We start from the raw sequence: 19,668 nt of genomic DNA on the forward strand, positions 1-19,668 counted from the left end.
GTGAGAATGTTAAGAGATTAGGAAGTGTTGATGTCCAAAAAGATCTGGTGTCCTATGACTAAAAGCTTGCATGCAGGTGCAGAAAGCAATCAGCAAATAAATTAGCAAGTAGTGAGAGGATTTGAGTAAGGGTAAAGATATCTCGCTTTGGTTGATACAATCTTCATGAAGCCTCGCCTACAGTACTATGCATTGCTTTGGCCCCTTACCTAGGGAGGAACACACTTTTCACAGAAGGAAGTGCAACACTTAATGTGACCAAATCTTCACATGGAGTGACAGTCCCATAAAGAGAGATTGAGGAAACTGTGATGGTGTTGGTGAAGAATGAGGATACATAGTTCCCCCAGTAAGGAGCAAGCCATTTAGGAGTGAGATGAGGAAGGACGCGTTCCAAGGGGAGCTTGTGGGGAGTGGTGTTCCCATGTATCTACTGTTCTTGTCCTTCGAGATTATTTGGTGCAGTATTCCTAGCCTCTGACCTGCTCTTGTAGCTGTAGTATTCATATGATGAGTCCCTTTGAGTTTCTGGTCAATGACAACCCCAGAATATTGAAGATTCAGAGCTGGTAACACCATTGAATGTCAAGGGGCGATGATTAATTTCTCTCTTTGGAGATGCTGTTCACCTGGCATAAGTGTGCTGCAAACGTATATAAAGGGCAAACGTATTTAAAGGGAGTTTGGTGTTTAGGTGGCTGATGGCAGGGCCGTGATGTGTGAAGCAATTAAAATTGGAGGTGCAGAAGGTACTAGAATCGGAGGAATGCATATTTCTTGGAGACGTTTTGAGCTGAAAAATAATTAATAGAGATAGCGAGCAGGTAATACCCTGGCAAGTTTGGAATATAAGGACAGTTTTTCAGGACCAGGAGCTCAAAGGTCAACAAACATAAATTACCTCTTGTACATACGGAATGTAAGAAAATAATTGAAGGTTTCAGAATCAGAATTATCGTTCCATGCTTCACTAAGCATAGTTACAGGAAATGGTCCAGGAATTCCCCTCGATTTTGTTCAGTTCTGTTTCCTGTTCATAACCAGGGCTTTAACAAAACAAATTTCCTGCCTGACTTGATTAATCCTCTGAGATAATGCAGAAAAAAGACCTCACAGATTTTTTTTGGCTTTCATTCTGGACATCAGGAATTTAACATGCGACGAAGGATTGAGGAAATTGGTTTTGGGGTACTTGTGGATAAAAGAAGATTGATGCCTGAAAACCTAAACTGTTTTAAATTATAAGAATCCTTGGATGATATATTTTGTTAGCTGTGTTGCGTGTTAAGAACAATTCAGAAGTGGCCTGAGACTTTTCTCAGACAGATGCCTGTTGTCTTTGTAAAGAGGAGAGGCTTTCTGTTCATTATTACCAGTCAGTCTGATGAGGCTATCTCTGGCGAAGACTACATTTACTTGTCCATTTGTAGTCACCCTGAGATGGGACAGTTAAGTCTTCCTAAACAGCTGCCATTCTTGTCCTGATGGCCGAGGAAAATCGGGATTTTGGTGCAAGCATGACGAAGCAATGTTCATGAATTTTCAAGTTGGAGTGAAAGGTGATTGTTGAGCCGAGGAGAGGCGAATGGTGCAGACTTGAGATTTGCGGTGCTCCCACAACAGTATGGCTCTTGAACTTCTTGGTACCTGAGGTCAAAATATCTGGTGAGAATAGAATACAATCCCTACAGTGTGGAAACAGGCCCTTTGGCCCGACCAGTCCACACCGACCCTTGTAGCATCCCACGCAGACCCATCCCCTATAACCCACCTAAGTTACACATCCCTTAACACTGCGGGTGATTTAGCATGGCCAATCCACCTATCCCACGCATCTTTGGATTGTGGGAGGAAACCGGAGATCCTGGAGGAAACCCACACTGACGCAGGAGGAATGTGCAAACTCCACACTGACAGTCGCCCGAAGGTGGAATCGAATCCGGGTCCCTGGCGCTGTGAGGCTGCAGTGCTAACCACTGAACTTCCTGTTGAAATAACTATTAGGGTTTATGGAAAAGTATGAAAGTAGGAGAAGGATAGAGGCCATTTGGCCCATCAAATGTGCACTGATTGTTGCAAAAAGAAAGCCAGCTGGTCCACTTATGCACTCTTTTCGCATATCCCTGTGATTCTTGATGTTTCAAACAAGTACCCAATTCCCTTTTGAAGGCTGGTGTTGAGTCAATGTTGACCATTCTGTTAGGTAGTACGTTACAAATCCAAACCATTCACTGCATGAAACACTTTCTGCTCACAGTGCCTCTGTTCTTTTGCCAGTTGTCTTAAATCTGTGTCCTCTGATTATTGCACCTTCAGCCACTGGAAACAGTTCCTCCACTTAATCTGGTAATTTTGAACACTTCTATCAAATCTCTGGTAAGACCCCACTTGGAATAGAGTGTGAGCAGATTGGGGCACCACGCCTTAGGAAGGACATAGTAATCTTGGTGGGAGTAAAACATAGGTTTAAGTTATGAGGAGAAATTATACAAATTAGGCCTGTTTTCTCCGGAATTTACAAGTTGAAAGGATATTCTTGGCAACAACTTCAAGATATTAACAGGAAAAGACAAGGTAGATGAAAATAAACTTGTTGGAGGTTCTGGAATCAGGATGCATAGGCTGAGAATTAGGACCAGACCATTCAGGAGAGATGTAAGAAAGCACTTCTATGGACAAAGGGTGGTGGATGTTTGGAACTCTATTCCACAAATGGCAGTTGATGGTAAATCAGTTGTTAATCTTAAATCTGAGGTAGCTAAAGTTTTGTTAAGTGAAAGTATTAAGGGATATGGGCTAAAGGCAGGGGTATATGGAATTAGGGCACAGATTGGCCTTGAACTCATTGAATGATGGAACAGCCCAGAGTGGTTGAATGGCCTACTTCTGTTCCTGTGTTCCTTTCAGCCTATCTGGTTTAAGGAAGACGATAATCCATATAATTCTAATGTCTTAACCAGCGGAACCATTATTCAGCCATATCTCCAAAACATCCACTTTGTTCATGTCTACTGCTGTGTATTCAGGAGAAGTTACAATCTGTAGACACCAGATCTACAATTATATAGGCTTTTGGTGAGACCATACCTGGAGTGCAGTGAGCTTTCTGTGTGTGAGAAGAATAAACTTGCATTGCAGACAGTACAGTGAATGTTCAATAGACAGATCCCTGGGATGATGTGTTGAGTAAATTGAGTATACTTTCTAGAATTTCTGAAGGATAATTTCATTGAAACATACATTAAGGTCACCATAATCACAGAGGACCATGTGGCTCCTCCCTCATCAGGGAGATGACCCTTTAAGGGTCACCGGACCCAAAACATTAACTCGGTTCTTTTCTTCACAGATGTTGCCAGAACTGCTGAGCTTTTCCAGCAATTTTGTTTTTGTTCCTGATTTACAGCATCCGCAGTTCTTTTGTTTTCTTTTTCAGTTAATTACTGCTTTGAGCCAAGGACAGTCACTTCCACCTCACCTCTGGAGTTCAGATCTTGTTTTTACACTTTTACCCAAGGGTTGCAACAAGGTTAGGAGCTGACTGGTACTGGCAGAACCCAAATTGCCTATCAATAAGCAAATTATTGATAATTAATATTGATACAGAATTAACTTATTTAAAGTTAAAATCCCAAGCTAATGTAGGGGATTTGAACACATGCCTGACTTATTATGACAGACCATTGGATTAGTTCTCCAGCAGTAATGAGAAAGAGTGCACATATTGAATAAATTGCACTTGGAGAATAAGTGATTGCCACGTTTAATTTTAGAGTAACATTTCTCCATAAAAGTTTATACTGTTAGCCTAACAGAGGGCTTTCATGACAGCTGTGCATGCTGGGATAGTCTTGCGGACATAATTGTCACCGGAAATGCTCATAAAAATCACAGGTTACGCATCCAGAAATGTACATAAGAGAAATTTCCAGAAAAGAAGACCAGAAAGAAGGATACGCCAACAGAAATTGCTGGAGAAACTCGAAAGGCCTATCAGTATCTTTGGAGAGAAAGCAGAGTTGACATTTTGAGTCCAGTGACCCTTCTTCAGAACTCCAGAAGGGTCACTGGACCTGAAATTTTAACTCTGCTTTCTCTCCACAGATGCTGCAAGAGTTGCAGAGCTTGTCCAGTAATTTATGTTTCTGATTCGGATTTCCAGCATCTGTGGTTCTTTGTTTCATATAAAAAGGATACATCACTTGACCCTATGTGCTGGAAGAATTTCCTAGTTTCTAGCATGTTTCATTTTTTTAAAAAAATCATTCATTAGATGGTGGTGTCCCTGGCTAGGCCAACATCTGTTACCTGTCCTCGTTGTTCTTGAGAAGGTGCTGGTGAGCTATCTTGTTGTATTGCTGCAATTCATTGGGTGTAGGCTCATCAAAAGTGCCATTAGTGGGGGAGTTCCAGGATTTTGACCCATTGATATCCTTCTCTATTTTTATGGTACATAGAATGCAGTGCATTAAGTATATAACTGATATCTGGGTGGTCTTCAGATGTAGTGGTAGTGTCCCAACCTCTGGGCCAGAAGGATTGGAATCAAGTCCCACCTACTCCCGGAATGTGCCATAACAACTTTGAACAGGTTAATTAAGAATATTCTTTAAATGATGCCCAAAGATTGAAACATCAGCTTTGTCCTTCTGGCTATATTTTTCTGTAACACTGAAGTCTTGTTGACTACCACCCCTCTTATCAGGAAACAAGGCAGTGATAGTAGACTGTTCAACTTGTCAGATTTACAGGCCACAGACAAATGAACATGCTTATTTATAATAATGCCAGTTGTTCTGCAGTTGTTCTGGACGAGGAGCAAATCTGAGTTGTAATGCTCCCTGTGTTGACGTAGTAATTAATGCATTGAGCATTCTGATCCAGTTTGGAGAGGGGCATGTCAAGTTAACATTTTCCAAAACTCTTCTGCTCTAAATACTTTTCTGCTATAATGTTGTAAAAATGCACACTGATAGAGGCACAGAGGAAGTAACAGAACTTATTGGACTTTGGTGAATGGTAATACCAGGAGTCCCTTTTTAGTAACCACTGAGAAGTAAGGATTAAGAATACAACAGAAGAAAATGAGGAAAGGGCCAAGATCAAAAATCATATGACACCAGGTTATAGCCAAACAGGTTTACTTGAAAACACAAGCTTTTGGAGTCTCGTTCCTTCTTCAGGTGTTAGCGAGAGTGGTGGCGTCAGACACTGAATTTGTAAGCAAAAGATCAAAGGGTTGTAGAACTGATTCGAATGTATTGAACCAACCTAAGATGGCTGTTTAAACTTTAATCAGTTAGAAAGGATTAATATGCCAACCCTATATTTCTATCAAGTCAGTGCCCCAAGGTAACTAAAGCTTTTATCAGTATACCAGAGGTGACATCTCAGGCCAGACAGAGCATTTTAGGAGTGAAGCCTTGTTTAGAAACTGGCTGCGTATTAATTGGAAGTGAGATTGGTTTTATTTGCAAAGTAAGAATTTATAAAATGCCACATTGACTGTCTACAATTGTATGCTTTTTGAACAAATTGGAATACATCTGCAATTACGAATCTGCAAATGCAAATTCACCCTGTTGTTTTGTTTGTGTGTGTGTGTGTGTGAGTGTGAGAGAGAGAGAGTGAGTGTGTGTGTGAGGGATAGAGAGAGTGTTCAGGGGCAGTGTGTCTGAGAGAGAGCACGTGTGTGTGTGCGCCTGCTTGAGAGACAGTGTGTATGAGAGAGGGTCTGTGTGTGTGTGTGTGTGTGTGTGTGAATGTGTTTGTGTGAGAGAGTGTGTGTGCATGCGTATGAGAATGTGTAGTGTGGTGAGGCCACCTGTAGTGCAACATGAACCCAAGATCCTGGTTGAGGCTGTCCTTGTGGGAATGTCCTTGACTGGCCTCAGATCTTCAGGTAAACATCTACCAAGTGGACTTTGGGATACACAACAACAGAGTCACTGAGCAGAGGGTGATATGTAAGTTCAGTACTCATGAGGATGGCCTCAACTGGGATCTTGAGTTCATGTCGCACTACAGGTGATGTGCCATGATTCACACTCACTCATTCTCACACTCTTACACACTCTCACTCTTTCACACTCTTACACACTCTCACTCACATACACAAAAACACAAACACAATTACACACGCACACTCTCACACCCTCACACATTTTCTCTCACACACGTGCACACACATTTTCTCTCAAACATACACATATACACACACACACACACACCTATTCTCTCACTCTCTCTCTCTCTCCTTCTCTCCGTCTCACACACAACCCCCTCCAACTCTCTGTGTCTCTCTCACTCTCTCTCTCTCACACTCACAAACACACACAAATCTGTGTGGTGAATTTATAATTGCACATGCATTCCATTTTGCTCAAAAGGCATACAATTTGTGGACAGTCAATGTGGCATTTTATAAATTCTTACTTTGCACATAAAACCAGTTTGACTTCAAGCTAACACACAGCTAGATTCTAAATAATACCCCACATCTAAAATGTGTTGTCTGACTTGAGATGTTACCTCTGGTATACTGATAAAACCATTAGTTATCTCGGAGCAGTGGCTTGAAAAAAAGTTGGGAATTTGCATATCAGTCCTTTCTAACTGATTAAAGGTTTTACAGCCATCTTAGGTTGGTTCAATACATTCAGGATAACAAAGTGTGGAGCTGGATGAACACAGCAGGCCAAGCAGCATCATTCGGTCCGCCTGAGACGGACCAACCTCAATACATTCGCAGCAGTTCTATAACCCTGTGATCTTTTGCTTACAAATTCTGTGTCTGATGTCACCTCTTACAGACACCAGAAGAAAGAGTGAGACTCTGAGAGCTTGTGTTTTCAAATAAAACCGTCGGACTATAACCTGGTGCCACGTGATTTTTGACCTAATTCACCCCAGTCCAACACCAGCATCTCCACAAGAGTAGGGAAGGTGGGTGAATCAGAAGTGAACCGAGCACAGAAAGAAAATAGGGAGATGAAATGTAAGACTGAATTGAGAGGAAAAACAATTGGGAAAGTAATAAACAGTATTGAAATGTAACATTTTAACGTTCTCTGAGAAGAAATTGCTTTGTCCATGCATGAATGAAAGTAAACAATTTAAATTGTTGGGTTTGTAGATTGGAAAGATTGACTGGAATTCCATTAATGATGATCATGTCAGTAAAAGAGTACTTCTCTTAATTACAAGCTTGAACTTTCTGGCATGAACTTAATGGGCAGTTAATGAGCGACTCCAGCAAGTTGTTAAAAATAATTGGGAGAAAGCAGGTGAGGTGCCAGTTGTGTGAAGCGAAGAGTGGAGTGACTTCAGTTGATCACTCCAATTTGAAGATTTGCAAAACACAGTATATCTTTCAGTTCTTTGCATTTATTGGAATATTTTCTTGTTAACAAGCAGTTATTTTCTTCGTGAGTTTTGCTTTTAATAACTGTTCCTTTTTAAGTAGAGACAGTTGGCAATATCCTGTAATATCACCTTGAGAAGGTAAGGATTCAGGATGTAGGTATTTTCCAGAGGTTGCTTAAACACATAATGGGAACAATAAGTTGAAACCAACATGACACCACCGGGTACAAAAATGCAGAGTGGAATGATCCACCATCCAGACTGAACAACTTCTGTAAAAACCACAAGAACTGCAGATGCTGTAAATCAGGGACAAAAACAGAAGTTGCTGGAAAAGCTCAGCGGGTCTGGCAACATCTGTGAAGAAAAAGCGGAGTTAATGTTTCGGGCCTGGTGACCCTCTTCTGAGTTGTTCCTCAACAACTTCTGTGTCGTTTATTAATGTGTTAGCATATAAGATGCAAGCATGTAAAGATATATTGTCTAAAGGAACAGGAGAGGAGTTTTCTGAGTGCTTTTTCTCTCCTCCAAATATTTTTCTGAATTTTCTGCTCTCCCAGGAGATCTCACATGAGCTGTGAGCAATGTTTCTGTTAAGCTGCGTGCACGTGTGGTTACCCGCTAGTCTAGTGCATACCACACAGGCCCTGTGAGTTAAAAGCAGTGCATGTGGTGGATGAGGTGGGATGCAGCTGCTCAAAGAATTTTGAAGTAATTACACATTGGAAAAACTGGTCATGCAAATAACAAAACTTTACATAAAGCACTGGTGGGCAGTGTGTATACATTATAGATGTATATAGTGGCTATAAGGCATTGGAGTTTTGTGTGATGGACAGGATGGAATCAGGTGTCTCTTTGCTATCTACCATTGCTCTTATGTATGCAAATATACATATTGACACACATACACTAGGAGCCATATGTGTATGCATACTGTATATAAACAAACACACAAAGCATGCAGACACACCACACTGTGGTCGGAAGAGTAAAGGTTTCGGAAATCTTTGGGACACCACAGTAGTGATATTTGAGGTTGTAGGCCTTGTCCTGATCCAAAACCCATCTGAGGGTTGTTTGAGTGTTGCCAACCATCCAAGATTGTGCTGGGGTCTTCAGGAATTAAAGATTAATTTGCTGAGCAACGCAGCAGTTAAATCCAGAAAGAAAAATCATAAGGACATGTGAAAAAAAATGTCTTGTGTTTTATATTATTTCTGTTGAGCATAGTGTTTTATTAGTGATGTTAGCAGGTTGACTGGGTGGGGTAGTTGGAGGCAGGGAGCCATTGATGAAGCCTCAAGAGACAAGTCCAACCAGATTTGGTAACTGGTCTTGAGGAAGATCAAGCCTGAGATTGCTGGTTCAATTCTGCAAACGTCCTCACAGATGATCAAAATCTCTTTGTACATTTTAAAAACCTTCCGTTACCCAAAAATGCCCAGCAAAATGTCCGGAATGAGAAAAACAAGCTCTGTTTTGAAAACAACAGGCTTCTATTAAAAATGAAAAGCTGACTTCTATTTAAAAAACAGACCTGCTATTTAAAAAGACTTGTGGTGTTTGGTTTACATTTGGGTTCCAGACTTTATAAGTGTGAAGACTCAGCCAAATGTCAAAAACACGAGTCGTAGCCACATTTTCTGTGAACACAGGGGCTATTTTGGGCCTTTAGAAATATCACGCTTTCAGAATTCCTTGCATTTGTTCAGCTTGAAGCAAAATATTTCAATAGCTAAAGTTATTGAACAAGGGCGTGTAGTATATTTATAAAAAGTAAGTTAATCTTTTATGAATACTGTGTAACAATAGTTGCACAATCACTATTAGATGAGCTTTTCATTCCTAATTATTATTCAGTTCGAACTTTGCCATCCACTATGAACATAGAACATTACAGCACAGTACAGGCCCTTCAGGCCTCGATGTTGTGCCGACCTGTCATACCGATCTGAAGCCCATCTAACCTACACTATTCCATGTACGTCCATATGCTTGTCCAATGATGACTTAAATGTACCTAAAGTTGGCAAATCTACTACTGTTGCAGGCAAAGCGTTCCATTCCCTTACTACTCTCTGAGTAAAGAAACTACCTCTGACATCTGTCCTATATCTTTCACCCCTCAACTTAAAGCTATGCCCCATCGTGCTCGCAGTCACGATGGTGAGATTCAAATCTCATGTTCCCCGAACATTAGCCTGGGGTTCTGGATTAGCAGCACAGTGACATTACCACAAAAACACCACACCCTCTCTGAGATTGGGAAGCAAGAACACAATTTGTATTAATGTGTGGGGATCTCAGAAGCCTATGAAATTCTAACAGGACAAGAAAGGATAAACACAGGAAGGATGCCCCCATTGACCAGGGAGTCCAGAACCAGCAGTCACACATTGAAGGTATGGAATTGGCCATTTAAGACTGAGATGAGGAGAGATTTCTTCACCCAGAGAGTGCGGAATCTATGGAATTCTTTGACACAGAAAGCAATTAGGACCAAAACTGAATGAATTCAAGGAGGAGTTAGATATAGTTCTTATGGATATAGGGATCAAAGGGAGTGGGGAGATAGCAACTGAGTCAAATGATCAGCCATGATTAACTTGAATGGTGGAGCAGGCTCAAAGGGCTGACTGGCCTACTCCTGCTTCTGTTTTCTGTGTTTCTAATGTTTACCATCTTCACCCCCTCAATTACATTGGTTATTCATCTTGTGTAATCACGACAATGCAAGCCTTGTGAACAATTGAAATTCTTTCCCTCAAAACACTGTTGTGGGGTCAGTTGGAGCTTTCACGACTGATATTCATTCTTTTAATGAGGAGTGTCAATGGAGCTTGGGAGGCTCAGTGAGGTTGAGGTATGGAGCAGCTGTGACATAACCAAATGGTGGGGTGAGATTGAGGAACAGAACGGGCTCCTCCTTTGTCTAAAATCCGTTTTCATTCTCTTGAACACAGACTATAAGATTCGAGGGAAGAATGAGGCCATTTAGCCCATTGTGACACTCCCCCATTTGATTATGGCTGATACATTTCCCGACTCCATTCTCCTGCCTTCTCCCCATAACCCTCGATCCCGTGATAACTAACTAAGAACCAGCGGTTAATAGTGGCATCCATATTGCTGTACTGAATGTGAACTATGGCTTGTTCTGGTTTGGTTTCACACTTTCACTGGCAAAGACTTGAGTTGCACTCGGTGTGGTATCTGCCAAAGCTGTCCATCTCAAAACTGAGCTGACCTCATTTTTCTTTTCTTGTCCAGCAGTGTTGTCCCGTCAGATGTTGACCAGCTGTTGGTTGTAGCTTTGGGGATTGTTTCCTGAGGCAACAGGATGGTGAGTAACGTCAATATTCAATACAAAAGATGTGATTCATTTCTCTTTCCAGAAAAAAAGGGATCGATTTTCCTTTGGTATTTAAATATTTAGCACAGTGTTGCCTTTCAAAACTTACCTCAGTGTAGGATGTGCAAGTGAAGATGCCACTATTAGTTTTTGAAATGATGAAAAAGTAAGTGATAATTTTATTAGACGAGCAATCCAGAGCCCCAGAGAAATGATCTGTGGGAAAAGTTTCCATGGTGTTTGAAATTCAATTTGGAATTTAAAAAAACTTAGCCCAGTTGTGGCCAACGTTGATTGTTAACAAAAAAAATCTGGTTTGCGATGTCCTTTGAGAGGAAGGATATCTGCTGACCTATCACCTCCCCACCTACACTCTCCTCTCCACCTGTCTTCTCCTCTATCCATCTTCAGTCCACCTCCCACTCTCTCCCTATTTATTTCAGAACCCTCTCCCCATCCCCTCTGTCTAGGCCCGAAACGTCAGCTTTTGTGCTCTTCTGATGCTGCTTGGCCTGCTGTGTTCATCCAGCTCCACACTTTGTTATCTTGGATTCTCCAGCATCTGCAGATCCCATTATCTCTGCTGCCCTTACCTGGTTTGGCCTACCTGTGACTCCAAACATACAGCAGTGTGTTTGTCGTCTGGGATGATTAGGAAATGCTGGACAAACACCCGCACCTTATGAACAAATAATTTTAAAAAAGGAGGGGATTTTCAGTGAACAGCGGATGCTATAAATTAGAAACAAAAAGAGAAATTGCTGAGACCTCGTTCTGACCCGAAACATTAACTCTGATTTCTTTCCACAGCTGCTACCAGACCTGCTGAGCATTTCCAGCAATTTCTGTTGTGTAACGGATTCCTGTGTTTGGTGAGGCCAAGCATTTGGCTATCAATTCTCTGAGGGGCTGGGATTTTATACGTTTTACCATCCCGACCCCACTCAGGTGCTAAAAATGACTTCCTACCAACCATTTTTAACACAATAACTATTGGGTACATGAGCATGGGCAAACCAACTGGCCCAAATATTAGACAATAAAATGTGGGGCTGGATGAACACAGCAGGCCCAGCAGCATCTCAGGAGCACAAAAGCTGACGTTTCGGGCCTAGACCCTTCATCAGAGAGGGGGATGGGGAGAGGGAACTGGAATAAATAGGGAGAGAGGGGGAGGCAGGCCGAAGATGGAGAGAAAAGAAGATAGGTGGAGAGGAGAGTATAGGTGGGGAGGTAGGGAGGGGATAGGTCAGTCCAGGGAAGATGGACAGGTGAAGGAGGTGGGATGAGGTTAGTAGGTAGGAGATGGAGGTGCGGCTTGGGGTGGGAGGAAGGGATGGGTGAGAGGAAGAACAGGTTAGGGAGGCAGAGACAGGCTGGGCTGGTTTTGGGATGCAGTGGGTGGAGGGGAAGAGCTGGGCTGGTTGTGTGGTGCAGTGGTGGGAGGGGACGAACTGGGCTGGTTCAGGAATGCGGTGGGGGAAGGGGAGATTTTGAAGCAGGTGAAGTCCACATTGATACCATTGGGCTGCAGGGTTCCCAAGCGGAATATGAGTTGCTGTTTCTGCAACCTTTGGGTGGCATCATTGTGGCACTGCAGGAGACCCATGATGGACATGTCACCTAAAGAATGGGAGGGGGAGTGGAAATGGTTTGCGACTGGGAGGTGCAGTTGTTTGTTGCGAACTGAGCGGAGGTGTTCTGCAAAGCGGTCCCCAAGCCTCCGCTTGGTTTCCCCAATGTAGAGGAAGCCACACCGGGTACAATGGATGCAGTATACCACATTGGCAGATGTGCAGGTGAACCTCTGCTTAATGTGGAAAGTCATCTTGGGGCCTGGGATGGGGGTGAGGGAGGAGGTGTGGTGGCAGGTGTAGCATTTCCTGCGGTTGCAGGGGAAGGTGCCGGGTGTGGTGGGGTTGGAGGGCAGTGTGGAGCGAACAAGGGAGTCACGGAGAGAGTGGTCTCTCCAGAAAGCAGACAGGGGTGGGGATGGAAAAATGTCTTGGGTGGTGGGATCGGATTGTAGATGGCGGAAGTGTTGGAGGATGATGCGTTGTATCTGGAGGTTGGTGGGGTGGTGTGTGAGAACGAGGCGGATCCTCTTTGGGCGGTTGAGGCGGGGGCGGGGTGTGAGGGATGTGTTGCGGGAAATGCGGGAGGCGCGGTCAAGGGCGTTCTCGACCACTGTGGGGAGAAAGTTGAGGTCCTTGAAGAACTTGGACATCTGGGATGTGCGGGAGTGGAATGCCTCATCATGGGAGCAGATGAGGCGGAGGAATTGGGAATAGGGGATGGAATTTTTGCAGGAGGGTGGGTGGGAGGAGGTGTATTCTAGGTAGCTGTTGGAGTTGGTGGGCTTGAAATGGACATCAGTTACAAGCTGGTTGCCTGAGATGGAGACTGAGAGGTCCAGGAAGGTGAGGGATGTGCTGGAGATGGCCCAGGTTAACTTGAGGTTGGGGTGGAAGGTGTTGGTGAAGTGGATGAACTGTTCGTGCTCTCCTGGGGAGAAAGAGGCGGCGCCGATACAGTCATCAATGTAACGGAGGAAGAGGTGGGTATTGGGGCCTGTGTATGTGCGGAAGAGGTACTGTTCCACGTAACCTACAAAGAGGCAGGCATAGCTGGGGCCCATGCTGGTGCCCATGGCCACCCCCTTAGTCTGTAGGAAGTGGGAAGAATCGAAAGAGAAGTTGTTGAGGGTGAGGACGAGTTCGGCTCGGCGGATGAGGTGTCGGCGGAGGGGAACTGGTCGGGCCTGCGGGACAGGAAGAAGCGGAGGGCCTTGAGGCCATCTGCATGAGGAATACAGGTGTATAAGGACTGGACGTCCATGGTGAAAATGAGGTGTTGAGGGCCAGGGAATTGTAAGTCCTGGAGGAGGTGGAGGGCGTGGGTGGTGTCACGGACGTAGGTAGGGAGTTCCTGGACCAAAGGGGAGAAAATGGAGTCCAGATAGGTGGAGATGAGTTCGGTGGGGCAGGAACAGGCTGAGACAATGGGTCGACCAGGGCGGGCACCTTCCCCTGCAACCGCAGGAAATGCTACACCTGCCACCACACCACCTCCCTCACCCCTATCCCAGGCCCTAAGATGACTTTCCACATTAAGCAGAGGTTCACCTGCACATCTGCCAATGTGGTATACTGCATCCACTGTACCCGGTGTGGCTTCCTTTACATTGGGGAAACCAAGCGGAGGCTTGGGGACCGCTTTGCAGAACACCTCCGCTCGGTTTGCAATAAACAACTGCACCTCCCAGTCGCAAACCATTTCCACTCCCCCTCCCATTCTTTAGATGACATGTCCATCATGGGCCTCCTGCAGTGCAACAATGATGCCACCCGAAGGTTGCAGGAACAGCAACTCATATTCTGCTTGGGAACCCTGCAGCCCAATGGTATCAATGTGGACTTCACCAGCTTCAAAATCTCCCCTTCCCCCACTGCATCCCAAAACCAGCTCAGTTCGTCCCCTCCCCCCACTGCACCACACAACCAGCCCAGCTCTTCCCCTCCACCCACTGCATCCCAAAATCAGTTCAACCTGTCTCTGCTTCCCTAACCTGTTCTTCCTCTCACCCATCCCTTCCTCCCACCTCAAGCCACACCTCCATCTCCTACCTACTAACCTCATCCCACCTCCTTGACCTGCCCGTCTTCCCTGGACTGACCTATCCCCTCCCCACCTCCCCACCTATACTCTCCTCTCCACCTATCTTCTTTTCCCTCCATTTTCGGTTCGCCTCCCCCTCTCTCCCTATTTATTCCAGAACCCTCATCCCATCCCCTTCTCTGATGAAGGGTCTAGGCCCGAAACGTCAGCTTTTGTGCTCCTGAGATGCTGCTTGGCCTGCTGTGTTCATCTAGCCTCACATTTTATTGTCTTGGATTCTCCAGCATCTGCAGTTCCCATTATCACTGGCCCAAATATTACATTGCACTTGTCATAAACGGTTGGCATGAGCACGTGGGAGGGAATAAAGCAGTTTTTTTACGAATTGAATTTTATTGCCATATGTACTCAAGTACAAGGATACAGGAGTACAGAAGAAGGTTTACAGTGTAACCATTCACACACCATCTTAGGTACGAATGTGTCTGGGTACAAAATCCTAGGTCTAAATTGGAAAAATAAATAAAGTTCTGCATTACAGTCCTGCTTGAAGAGAGGGCGAGAAATGAAAAAAAAAACCAGATGAAGCGGACGATTGCATGCTGGGTTTTAGGCCACGAGACTGGGCCAGGTTTCTCCTTGAGGCCAGGAGTCTGCTCTGGGCCTAAGGTAAACAGCCGCAGCCAATCCAATCTTCCTCATAGGTGCAATTTTCAGGCCCGGCAAGATTCTTGTAAATGTCCTCCGTACCCTCTCTAAAGCAATTATGTCCTTCTCAGTGGCATAGAGCCTATAGAGTCCTACAGCACTAAAACAGGCCTTTCGGCCCAAACTGGTCCGTGCAGACTGAAATGTCCATCCACACTAATCCCATTTCCCTGCACTTGGCCCATATCCTCCTAAACCTCTCCTATCCATGTATTTGTTCAAATACCTGTAAAATGTTATCAATGTACCCACCCTAACCACTTCTGCTAGCAGCTCATTCCGTATGCATACCACCCTGTGTGTAAACAAGTTGCCCCTCAGGCTCCCATGTATTCTTTACCCTCTTGCCTTGAATTAATGCCGTCTAGTCCTCAATTCCCGAACCTTGAGAAAAAGACTCAGTGCATTCAACCTATTCATGCCTCTCTTGATCTTCTATGCTTCTATAGGATCCAACTTCCTACAGTCTAAAGAAAAAAGTCCTAGCTTGTCCAACTTTTCCCTATATCATGGAATATTGTCATAGAATCCCTACATTGTAAAAACAGTCCCTTTGGTCCAACAAGTCCGCACTGACCCTTGGACCATTCCACCCTGACCCATTTCCCTATAACCTACCTAAGCTACGCATCCCTACACACTATGGGCAATTTAGCAAGGCCAATCCACCTAACCTGCACAGCTTTAGACTGTGGGAGAAAACCAGAGCACCTGGAGGAACCCCACGCAGACACGGGGAGAATGTGCAAACTCCACACAGACACTTGCCCGAGGGTGGAATTGAACCTGAGTCCCTGGCGCTGTGAGGCAGCAGTGCGAACCACTGAGCCACTGTGCTGCCCTCAAAGCTAACTCAGATCCTTGAGTTCTGGCAACATCCTTGTAAATTTCTAATGCACTGTTCCCAGTTTAATAGCATTCTTCCTGCAGCAGGGTAACCAGATTTGAACATAATACTCCTTGAACATAGTACAGCCTCGCTCAATGCCCTGCACAACTGCAACGTAACTTCCCAACGTCAATACTCCATGCCCTGACTGATGAAAGCCAGTGTGTCAAATGCTATCTTCACTGCCCTGTCTCTGTGACTCCACTTTCAGAGAATTGTGTACCTGAACTCCTAGTTCTTCCACTACACTTTTTAATGCCGTACCATTCACCAGAAAATTCTTACCTGGATTTGACTTTCCAAATTTTAACACCTCACACTTATCTATATTAAACTCCATTTGCCATTTCTCGGCCTACGTCCCCAGGCGATCAAGAACCTGCTTCAATTTCTGATAACCTTCCTAACTGTCCGCAATACCACCTATATTTGTGTCATCTGCAGACTTAGTAATCATGCCTTGTGCATTCTCATCCAAATCGTTGATATAGCTAACAAAAAGCAATGAACCCAGCACCGACCCCTGAGGCACACGCCTCCAGCCCGACAAACATCCTTCCACTCTTACTTTCCGCTTCCTACCATCAAGTGAATTGTGTACCCATTTTGTGATCAGAAATGATGGGAACTGCAGATACTGGCTCTCTGATGAAGGGTCTAGTCCCGAAACATCAGCTTTTGTGCTCCTAAGATGCAGGTTGGCCTGCTGTATTCATGCAGCTTCACACTTTGTTATCTGCGTATCCAATTTGCCTGCTCTCCCTGGATTCTGTGCGATCCAACCTTAACTACCACAGATGTTAGGCTAACTGGTCTATAATCCCCAGGTTTTTCTTTGCAGCCCTTCTTGAATAGGGGCACACTCTCGCTAACCTCCAGTCTTCTGGGTTCTCTCCTGTGACTAATAATAGTGCAAATATATCAGCCAGGGCCTCTGCAATTTCTTCTTTAGCCTCTTGCAGGGTTCTTGCATATATCTGATCAGGACCAGGAGACTTATCCACCTTCATACATTCTAATACTTCCAACGTCTCCTCTACTGTGATATGAACTGTCCCCAAGATATTGCCTCTAACGTCCCCTAATTTCTTGTATTGTGATGACTAGAACTGGATGCAAAACTCCAGCTGTGACACAAGCAGTATCTTGTATAGTTCAAGCATTATATCCCTGCTTTTGTATTTGGTATATATCCAGTGAAGGAAAGTGTCCAAATGCCTATTTTCCTGCGATATTTACCCCTACAACCATCTTCATGGATTTCAAGGTCTCTCACTTCCTCTACCCCTCACAATACCTTCCCAGATATTGTGTATTCCATTGCGTTATCTGACTTTGCCAAGCATTTGGGATGGCACGGTGCCTCAGTGGTTCGCTCTGCTGCTTCACAGCACCAGGGACCCAGGATAACAAAGTGTGGGGCTGGATGAACACAGCAGGACAAGCTGCATCTTAGGAGCACAAAAGCTGACCTTTCGGGCCTAGACCCTCATCAACTTTTCTGATGAAGGGTCTAGGCCCGAAAGGTCAGCTTTTATGGTCCTGAGATGCTACTTAGCCTGCTGTGTTCATCCAGCCCCACACTTTGTTATCTCCAGCATCTGCAGTTCCCATTATCTCTGACCAGGAACCCAGGTTCAGTTCCACTATCAGGTGACTGTCTGTGTGGAGTTTTCACATTCTCCCTGTGTCTGTGTGAGTTTCCTCTGGGTGCTCCAGTTTTCTCCACAGTCAGAGATGTGCAGGCTAGGTGAATTGGCCATGTTAAATTGTGCATAGTGTCCTGGGATGTGTAGGTTAGGTGGATTAGCAACGGGAAATGCACAGTCATAGGGAAGGGAGTGGGTCTGGGTGAATCACTTGTCAAATTGTTGGTGTGGATTCAGTGGGATGAATGGCCTGCTTCCACACTGCAGAGATGCTATGATTCTATGTAACTTCACACTATTCTTCATTGAATTCCATTTGTCACTTTTTCATCTACTCAACCAAGCTATTGATATCATCCTGCAATTGACAGTTGTCCTCTTTACTATCAACTAACTGCCCATCTTCTGAGTTTTTTGCAAATTTCCCCCATCATGCGTCCCAAATTTAAGTCTAAACCATTGACATATACCACAAGGAGCAAGGAACCAAACACTGAGCCCTGTGAAACACTGCTGGAAACAACTTTCCATTTGTAAAAACATCCAGCAACCTTTGTCTCCTGTCATTGAGCCAAGTTTGGATTCGGCTTACATTCCCCTGTATCCCACGGGCTTTAAATTTTTTGACCAATCTGTCATTTGGGGCCTCGCCAAGTGTACCACTAAAATCCATGTAAAAACGTCCAGTTCACTGCCCTCATCAATTGTCCATTGTTGCTTCGTCAAAAAATACAGTTAAGATAGTAAGTCACAACCTCCCTTTAACAAAATAATCCATGTCTGTCCAATTGACAGTTAAGCAAATCTCTCAATAATCCCAGTAATTCGTCCACCATTAATTTCACACTGATGGGCCGATAATTATTCGGTCAATGTCTCTCACTCTTTTTGTGCTAAGCTCTGCATTGCTACCACATCCAGCTGTGGGTGGAGTTGGATGGTTAAACAACTCACTCGAGGAGGAAGTTCCACAAGTATCCCCATTCTCGATGATGAAAGAGCCCAACACATCAGCACAAAAGGTAAAGCTGAAGCATTTTCAGCAATCTTCCAGAAAGAAGTACCAAGTGGATGATCCATCTCCGCCTCCTCCAGTGGTCCCCACCATCACTGATGCTAGTCTTCAGTCAATTTGATTCACTCCACGTGATATCAAGGAATAATTGGAGGCACTGGATACTGCAAAGCCTATGGGCCCTGACCACATTCTGGCAATCCTGATGATTTTTATTTCTTCTTCTTTGTTTCTGATGAAGGGTCTAGGCCTGAAACATCAGCCTTCCTGCTCCTATGATGCTGCTTGGCCTGCTGTGTTCACCCGGATAAATCTTTCTTCAAGGTGGAGGTTATATGGGTAGAATAAAACAAAGAACCACAGATGCTGGAAATCTGAAACAAAAACAGAAATTGCTGGAGAAACCTGAGTCTGGCAGTGTCTATGGGATGTAAGTGAGGCCCTGGAAGCAAGGCATTTAACTCTGCTGTCTCTCCGCAGAGGCTACCAGGCTCGCAAGGTTTGGCTAACATTTGGTAAAAATTGAGCTCAGAGTTCACCATCAGCCACAGTGGGATTGAAACCCATGCCCTACCAGTACATTAACCTGGGGTATTGGATGACTAGTCCAGTGACATTACCACTACTCTATTGCCTACCTCCTGAGTTAGGTAAGGGTTTAGGAGATCATGGAACCCGGACAAGTGAACTGCATTGAGATCCAGATCAGCCATGGTCTAATTGAATGGGCCAATTTGTTCAAAGAGCTGATCAGTCCTTCTTCCAATCTGTTAATGTTAAATCTGAGAGTTTTTTTTAAGCAAAGGTATAAAGGGTTATGAGCCAAAAGCAGGTATGTGGAGTTAGGCTACAGATTGTCTGTGGATCTCATTGAACGATGGGACAGGCTTGAGGGGCTGAATTGCCTATTCTTGTTCTTGTGTTATGTTTCTATGGTCAGAAACACACTGAGGTTTGCTGTTCGTGGAATCTCACCTCGCGCTGTGAAACAGAGGTTTCTGTTTAATTCCTCCCGCCGCAGCCCAAGCTCCTGCATGTTGCAATCTGCTGCAATGATCTGTGATCTTCC

The 19,668-nt window shown here is 44.4% G+C and overlaps 1 long non-coding RNA gene across 7 annotated transcripts in view; it reads left to right on the forward strand.

Annotated features, from left to right (window-relative positions):
* LOC132210430 (uncharacterized) overlaps window positions 1-19,668 on the forward strand; it is a 321,143-nt gene that overhangs the window by 168,796 nt on the left and 132,679 nt on the right. For 5 of the 7 annotated variants that reach the window (XR_009446537.1, XR_009446535.1, XR_009446541.1 and 2 more), the window contains one exon: window positions 10,639-10,711. This is a non-coding gene — a long non-coding RNA (uncharacterized LOC132210430). The remainder of the gene's footprint in view (window positions 1-10,638; window positions 10,712-19,668) is intronic. The other 2 variants (XR_009446536.1, XR_009446539.1) reach the window with 1 other exon arrangement.

This window comes from Stegostoma tigrinum, chromosome 12, assembly GCF_030684315.1.
Source record: "Stegostoma tigrinum isolate sSteTig4 chromosome 12, sSteTig4.hap1, whole genome shotgun sequence".
In the NCBI taxonomy this organism is placed as follows: Eukaryota; Metazoa; Chordata; class Chondrichthyes; order Orectolobiformes; family Stegostomatidae; genus Stegostoma; species Stegostoma tigrinum.